The sequence below is a fragment of the Periplaneta americana genome, chromosome 1 (assembly GCF_040183065.1).
Source record: "Periplaneta americana isolate PAMFEO1 chromosome 1, P.americana_PAMFEO1_priV1, whole genome shotgun sequence".
Classification (NCBI taxonomy): Eukaryota; Metazoa; Arthropoda; class Insecta; order Blattodea; family Blattidae; genus Periplaneta; species Periplaneta americana.
This window is the reverse complement of record NC_091117.1, coordinates 139,832,429-139,839,405: the sequence shown is the minus strand read 5'-3', so window position 1 is coordinate 139,839,405 and position 6,977 is coordinate 139,832,429. Positions and strand designations below refer to the sequence as shown.

The window sequence follows — 6,977 nt, the reverse complement described above, 5'->3', positions numbered from 1 at the left end:
CGAAGTATAAGAAGGCTCAGAAAAGAATTTTTCGTTGAGATTTCAACAGGCAAAAAGTTGAGTCGTGAATACTCTGCCAAGCGAAACCGCTTCTTTGTTTAACTTGCCATAACTCAGTAACCAGTAAAGATTTTGAGTAGCGACCACTTTTAAATGTTATTTTCATTCTTTCTCAACATCTCTTTCGCTGTGAGCCCTATCTAACGTGAAAAACAAAAAATTTTACTGCTTATCAATTTTTGAAGATGTGAATGTCTATTCTAAACAGATTACATCGAAGTTTGTACGCATATTTTTTCTCTGGCTTTTCAAAAACGATTCTCATTTCGATTTTTTCTATGTTTTCCTTAGACAATGAGCTATCTATTAAAAAAAATTGGAGTGCGATTGATTGACTATCATGTCGTAATAATTATATTGCAAAATAAATTATGAATATATAACAATATAGTTTGCATTCAGGCAAGTAATACAATATAAAAAATGAGAAACATCTCTGAATTTATGCATTGTATAAGATGTTTATTTTAGACAAAGGCTGAATACATGAGTATGTTTTAATATATTTGCTTACACTACAATAAGATAGTATGAAGCAATATAAAATGGTTCTAAAATTACTGCTTCCTTTTACTTTTCTTTTTAGGTAGGACCATTTTACACCATACTTATTTAATTTATTGACAGTACCACATATCAGTTTTACAACATAATCTATTATTTTCAAATGTATTAATATTACAAGTAAGAAGTAAACAAATTACAACAAAATGAAATAACCTAGTATACAGTAAACACAGTATTACACCAGAAAGGACTGAACAGTAGGCCTACTATAGACTCTGGCATAACAGTTACCAATTTTAAAAATTAAATTTCACCATTTATTGGTGCACATAGTTTAAAAAGAACATTTGTGAAAATAGTCACACTTAGAAAATTACATCCATCAGACGACCACCACTGTTAGGAATACAATCTTGTAATCGAACTCGCACATTCTCAATTACTTTCTGCAGAATAATGGGCGTTACTCTTTTTGTCTCATATTTTGAATGTTGTTCATTCCTAAATGTTTGTTAGCTGACTTGAATAGAATTTGGATTTCAGTAAATCCATATAAAAAATAAAATGCCGAAACATAGGGAAATCTGGGCGGTCAGTTTAACTTGCTAAACTGGGAAACAATGTGATTAGAAAACATTTTCCTTAAAGTTGTCATGGATCTTCTGTGTGAGGTATTACTCCAGCTTATTGAAATCAAATAAATTAATATTCTTCATTGTTCTATATATACTTTTAACACTTATATAATCACCGACTACTTTGTAACTTCTTTACTGTGTTAACATTATGAAATTACCTGGCTGACTAGTTTCGAAGTGATATTCTTCATTGTTCGAAGCCTAGTGAAGGTCCCGTGCTATCTTCTGGTTTCCTGTTGTGGTAGGATGTGTTCATGATAGTATCGAAAAGAGTGTGTGTTTTGAAATTGAGTTGAGTGTTCAGGATGAGCTGGGAGTGTGTTTTTGTATGTTTGTAAATTTCATATTGTTCTAGAATTCTGGTTTTTTGACTGGATGTGTAGTATTCCATGTCACAGCCATAACCAAACTACACAACAATTCAACCTACGCAGAACACATCACAAACTCCAATCACAACTATAACAATCAGTGGCGATTTCTCTTAAGGAGCACAGGAGCAGTGCACCACCTCTTCAAATAACGCATGTTTTTAAATTTATATAAATGAGCTGCAGTAAACTATGTGAGCGACATAATTCTTTATTGTAATACTATGTAAAAATAATGCTGCACGTATACTGTTCTTGTTGATGCCTGGGACTTACGTTTACCGCTCGACACTTGCGGCACACTGTTCCATTGGAGCATGCGCAGTAGTACTGTTTCACTGGCAGGCTTTGGAGCATGGTAGGGAGCCAGTACAGTGTGCGAAGGAGGGGTTAGGAGCACTTTCAGATGTGTTCTCAAGCTGTCTGCAGTAGCTGTTGGCCCGTTCCATCATAAATATTTAATGAATAGTGTACAAAATCTTTTAAATATGTAATTTTCTGTAAGAACTTTACACGAAAAGATAAAACTAAAGAAGATGGATAGACGTACACAGGAATTAAAATTATAAGTGACGAAGAACAGTAATAGAGAAGTGACAAGAAAATTCAACATTCGGACTTACGAAAAATACAATATGTGGCTGCAATATAAAAGACGCTGTATTTTGTTTTCCTTGCCTATTGTTCGGCGGCGAACATTCATTGACAAAAACAAGAAGGCTACATGTTATGAATTTTATTTATTTTTCTGTTTGAATTTAGGACTGTGCGTAGTAACTAAATAATTTTGATTATCGTTCTGCAGATATGATTGATTTGAAGCACATGAATGAAAGAAATAAAAACACGATTCTTCAGCTGCATACTCAACAATAACGTTAAATTAGCAGTGTTGGGTCAAACAAACGTACAGACATAATTGGATTCAATTAGACTGTCGAACTTCACAATGATAAAGTTACCAAGAAGAGATATGTGCGTGCAGTTTTGTGGAGCTTTTGATTTGGCTTTAAGAGGTCACGATGACAGAGACTCATCTTTAAACGCTAGTATTTTTCTTGACCTCGTTAATTTCAATTCTGAATTAGACGCACTTTTAAGGAACATTTGGAAAGAGGAACAGTGTTTAAGAGCACATTAAACACTATACAGAACGAAATCCTTCAAGCCATTTTGATGTATGCCATGACGAGATTTCAAAGAAATAAAGAAGCTGGTGTCTTTTTAGCAGTTAAGGCTGATGAGACGACAGACATATCGAATGCTTGTGAACGTGTGAACTGTGTTATAAAACGCAATATAGTGAAAACAATATTATTTACGGTGTGCTGCAATAGAAATTGAACACTTTACTTTGCTATTACTGGAGCTACATAGGAAACTGATTAACTGCAATTTCTTGACTAACAAAATTATGTAAATCTATATCTATATAACATATAATAGTTATGTCGTAGTTAGTACCTATAATAATAATAATAATAATAATAATAATAATAATAATAATAATAATATAATAATAATAATAATAATAATAATAATAATAATAATAATAATAATAGGGTGTAATAATAATATGATAATCATAATAAATATTTGTGCACCACCAGAATTATTTATCACCACACGCCACTGATAACAATATATACACTGACATGAAAATGCTACATATCCAGTCAAAAAACCAGAAACTTGACATTCTAGAACAATATGAAATTTACAAACATACAAAAACACACCCCCAGCACATCCTAAATACTCAGCTCAATTTCAAAACAAATACCCTTTTCGACATAATTATGAACACACCCCACCACAACAGGAAACCAGAAGACAACATGGAACTTCACTAGGCTTCGGACAATGAAGAATCAGATAATTTCCTAATGTTAACACAGTAAAGAAGTTATAAAGTTAATCAGAAATTAATGCTGATTGCTGATATTCTTTTTAAACAGTTTTGATCTCATTAACTCTTATAATACAGTCACATATTATCATTGATCTGCTGTAACTGCGAACACCTCACCACAGTTATTTGCAAAAAAAAAAAAAGTAGGATTAACAATGCTGGGGAAGTCGAGACTTTGTATCATAAAGTTACTTTTTTGCTAAGAAACGGTGGTTGGTGAAACTGACGAGGACTTCAAGGAATGTTGTTTATTTAAATGAGCCTTGTAATCATACGATTGTCCAGGAAATCTAGATGTTGGTTCATTATCTCCAAAATATGAATATAAAAGTTTCGACGAGCAATAATTTCTACAAGAATTACATCTCATTTGGGTAAAAGTTCAAATCTGATCTGAAATGTTGAGGACTAACAAACAGCAAATAACAAGAGCATCATGAACTACGCTGTAAATCAGCTTTTGTTCTCTTACACACTGTATGTGTATGACTCTTATTTTATGCATATGCTGCTTTTCTAAATTGCTGAACCCACCTTGTGATTGTTTTGCGATTTGGAACTTACCTATTGCTGTCTATGTTAAAATTCCATTGAAATGATGGCTGAGTAGTAATATAGAATCACCGCTCTTAAAAATGCTCCTATAGCAAAGGTGCAATGTTCATTCGATCACAATTCCATTGTAACTAATATGATTTGAATTGCACTAAACAAATGAATAATTTTGAGTGTGCTAATGATCAATCATCAAGAACTGTGCGATTTTCAAAATTGGCAGATGTTTCTGTCAGAGCCTATATAATGCTTTTGAAAAATTTTGCACTTATTCTCGAAGTTATGAAATTTGAAACACATTCTTAGCACTCATTTCAATTTCAGTCTTGAATTTGAAGAAAAATTTGCCAGTGGCAACAACTAACAAACATTTAGATCCATAAATATTTTCACTTAATTTTTCCTTGCCCAAAAAGTTTCTAAGTTCTCCTACTTTTCTAATGTATACAGTTCTATTTACTTGGTCTATCATTAAAATATGAGTAATCCGAAACAGAAAACAGTAACAATCACGAATTATCATTCGTTTTGGCTACAGTACAAATTATTTTGAGTTATTTTCAATACTATGGCCATTAGATGCAAACTGAAATCTTATGGATTCATTTCTTAATAAAACTATAACCTAAGCAGCGGTTTTCAACCTTTTTCAACATGCGACACATGTGTACCGGTAATTTAAAATCTCACAGCACAATCATAATCTAAACCAGTGGTTCTCAACCAGAGGGGATTTTGAGGGTATTAAAACTGAATGTTGACTTGTACTGCGTTCAATGAATGTTGACTATTGTGGACTCATTCTTTATTACTCTTTTCACTTTTATTTTTCCAATTTACTATGAAAATCTTCCTCATGGCACACCAGCAGATCATTTGCTACATACTATTGTGTTGTGGCATACTGGTTGAAAATGGCTGACTAGAGGGATAATTGTCCATTTGTAAATGTTCAATTATAGTTAGCTACCATTCAGAAAACTTAAGTTATAAAATTATTATTACCTCTATCGAAAAATAAAACACATACATAGCATGACTTTATGTAAAAAAGGTACTACTGCAATATACAAACACCATTGATCTTGAGATGAAACTGCTCAATTCAGACCAGTGGTGGTGATTTCCATGTTGTTAAATAAAATGATAATAATGATGATGACAGTGAAATAAGAAGAAGGTAGAAGAGGAGGAGAAAGAGAAAGAAAAAGAGAAGATTGACAATGACATTGTTGGTGTGACAGTGGTGGTAGTGATGACAATAATTAATTTTCAAGAACATGATTGATTAGTAGATTTTTTAGTGACTATAAAAATTAATAATGCGTTTCCATTGGCTGAAGAAAATTAATGTAAAATATTGTAACAAACATTTTACAAAATAATACCCTTTGCTGTAGTATAAACTCAGGCACTGGTATACAACTACCTCTAAGAAAAGCCATGTTATTAAAACACAAAATCTGTACATTAAAATGCAGATTATAATACATCAATATTTCTCCAATCATGCAATGCCAAAAAAATTTAGGCATCATGTGAGAGAACACTCCATAATATGGTCATACCTAAAAATGAACATTTTTCTATTTTTCTAATGCTCGGAAAATGTTTTTAAAAAAGCTACCAATACACTTGTATATATTTAAAGTAAATTGCTGCCTCTGCATTTAATTTCCCAAGTTCTAAAAAGCTATTTTCAGGTACGGGCTTCGAAACTACTCTAATTTAAAAAAATTGACTATTAAATGTTACAAACATTACACATTACTTACAGATTTGCATATCATTCTCCTTCCATTACGTAAGTACCATATTTCGAAAGTTGCTGAACTGAATGAACCCTACTGCCAGTACTTTACCATCTGATATTGTCAAACATTTTCACAGCCAGTGACTATGGAAACGAACATAAATAGAAAAAAAAATTGTTTGATTACAGTTTAACAAAATGAACACATTTTTATAGAAATAACCTGGGAAGGTAGAAGTATGCACTCACAAATATGAACAATTTTATCATGTACGCATACTAAATTAATTAACTTACTGGTAATGTGTGTTAAAGTTTCCAATTGATCATAAGATGGCGTATTTTTTTTATATATATAAAATGAAACATAAAGTATGCAGAGACAACAAATAAATTAAATAATCACTATTTAAATTCTGGATACATACAAGTAAGAAGTATTCATTGGTGCCTTGCTTACTCTTAAATAGAAACTAATGGCCCACGTGAAATACTGAAATAATTAATGTCCACATTCTATTAATTAAATTTAAATAATAATAATAATAATAATAATAATAATAATAATAATAATAATAATCATCATCATCATCATCACATTAATATATGAACTTACAGCCGCTTTCATCTCCGTTAAATATATTCTCTACATCTAGTGATTTGTTCTTCGGTTCAAGATCTGCCAACATTTCTTTCCCTCTGGTTTATACTGGTGATGTAACATAACCTTGGAAGTTCTATCATCTTCCATTCTATTCAACTGTTGCAGTTTATTTTTGGTATCATCTATTTTTTTCAATGATAAATGACTATTCTAAGATTCTTTCTGATGTTTTAGTTTCTCCTCTGATCACATCGTATTAATCTAGACCAAGAAAATGCGGTTAAACGAGCGTTGAGCGACTTCCGCCGATTTTGGAATAGACATCGACGCACTTAGGTTAGGTTAGGTTAGTTTAGGCTTTTATTATCCCGTCAAGATGAAGGTGAAAGCGATTGAGTGTGATTTTTTGTTTTCTATGTTGGCAGTTCAAGTGCGTCAGTGTCTATTCCAAAATCAGTGGAAGTCACTCAACGCTCGTTTCACCAAGAAACTGCCATTGATATATAAAATGAAATTTGGCTTTCGTTACCATGCTGAATGTCAAAGCTTAAGATATTTGAGGATGAATTAAGTTGAA

The 6,977-nt window shown here is 31.9% G+C and overlaps 1 protein-coding gene across 2 annotated transcripts in view; it reads right to left on the bottom strand.

The window, feature by feature from the left end:
• Positions 1 to 501: 501 nt before the first annotated feature.
• Positions 502 to 6,977, bottom strand: part of LOC138701439 (uncharacterized) — a 56,472-nt gene continuing 49,996 nt past the window's right edge. The window contains exons 5-6 of one of the 2 annotated variants that reach the window (XR_011332571.1): positions 3,210 to 6,977; positions 502 to 1,664 (exon numbers count right to left, since the gene is read on the bottom strand). The exon at positions 3,210 to 6,977 is cut by the window's right edge and continues 23,075 nt beyond it. The gene's annotated coding sequence lies outside the window, so the exon portion shown is untranslated. The other variant, XM_069828328.1, reaches the window with a different exon arrangement.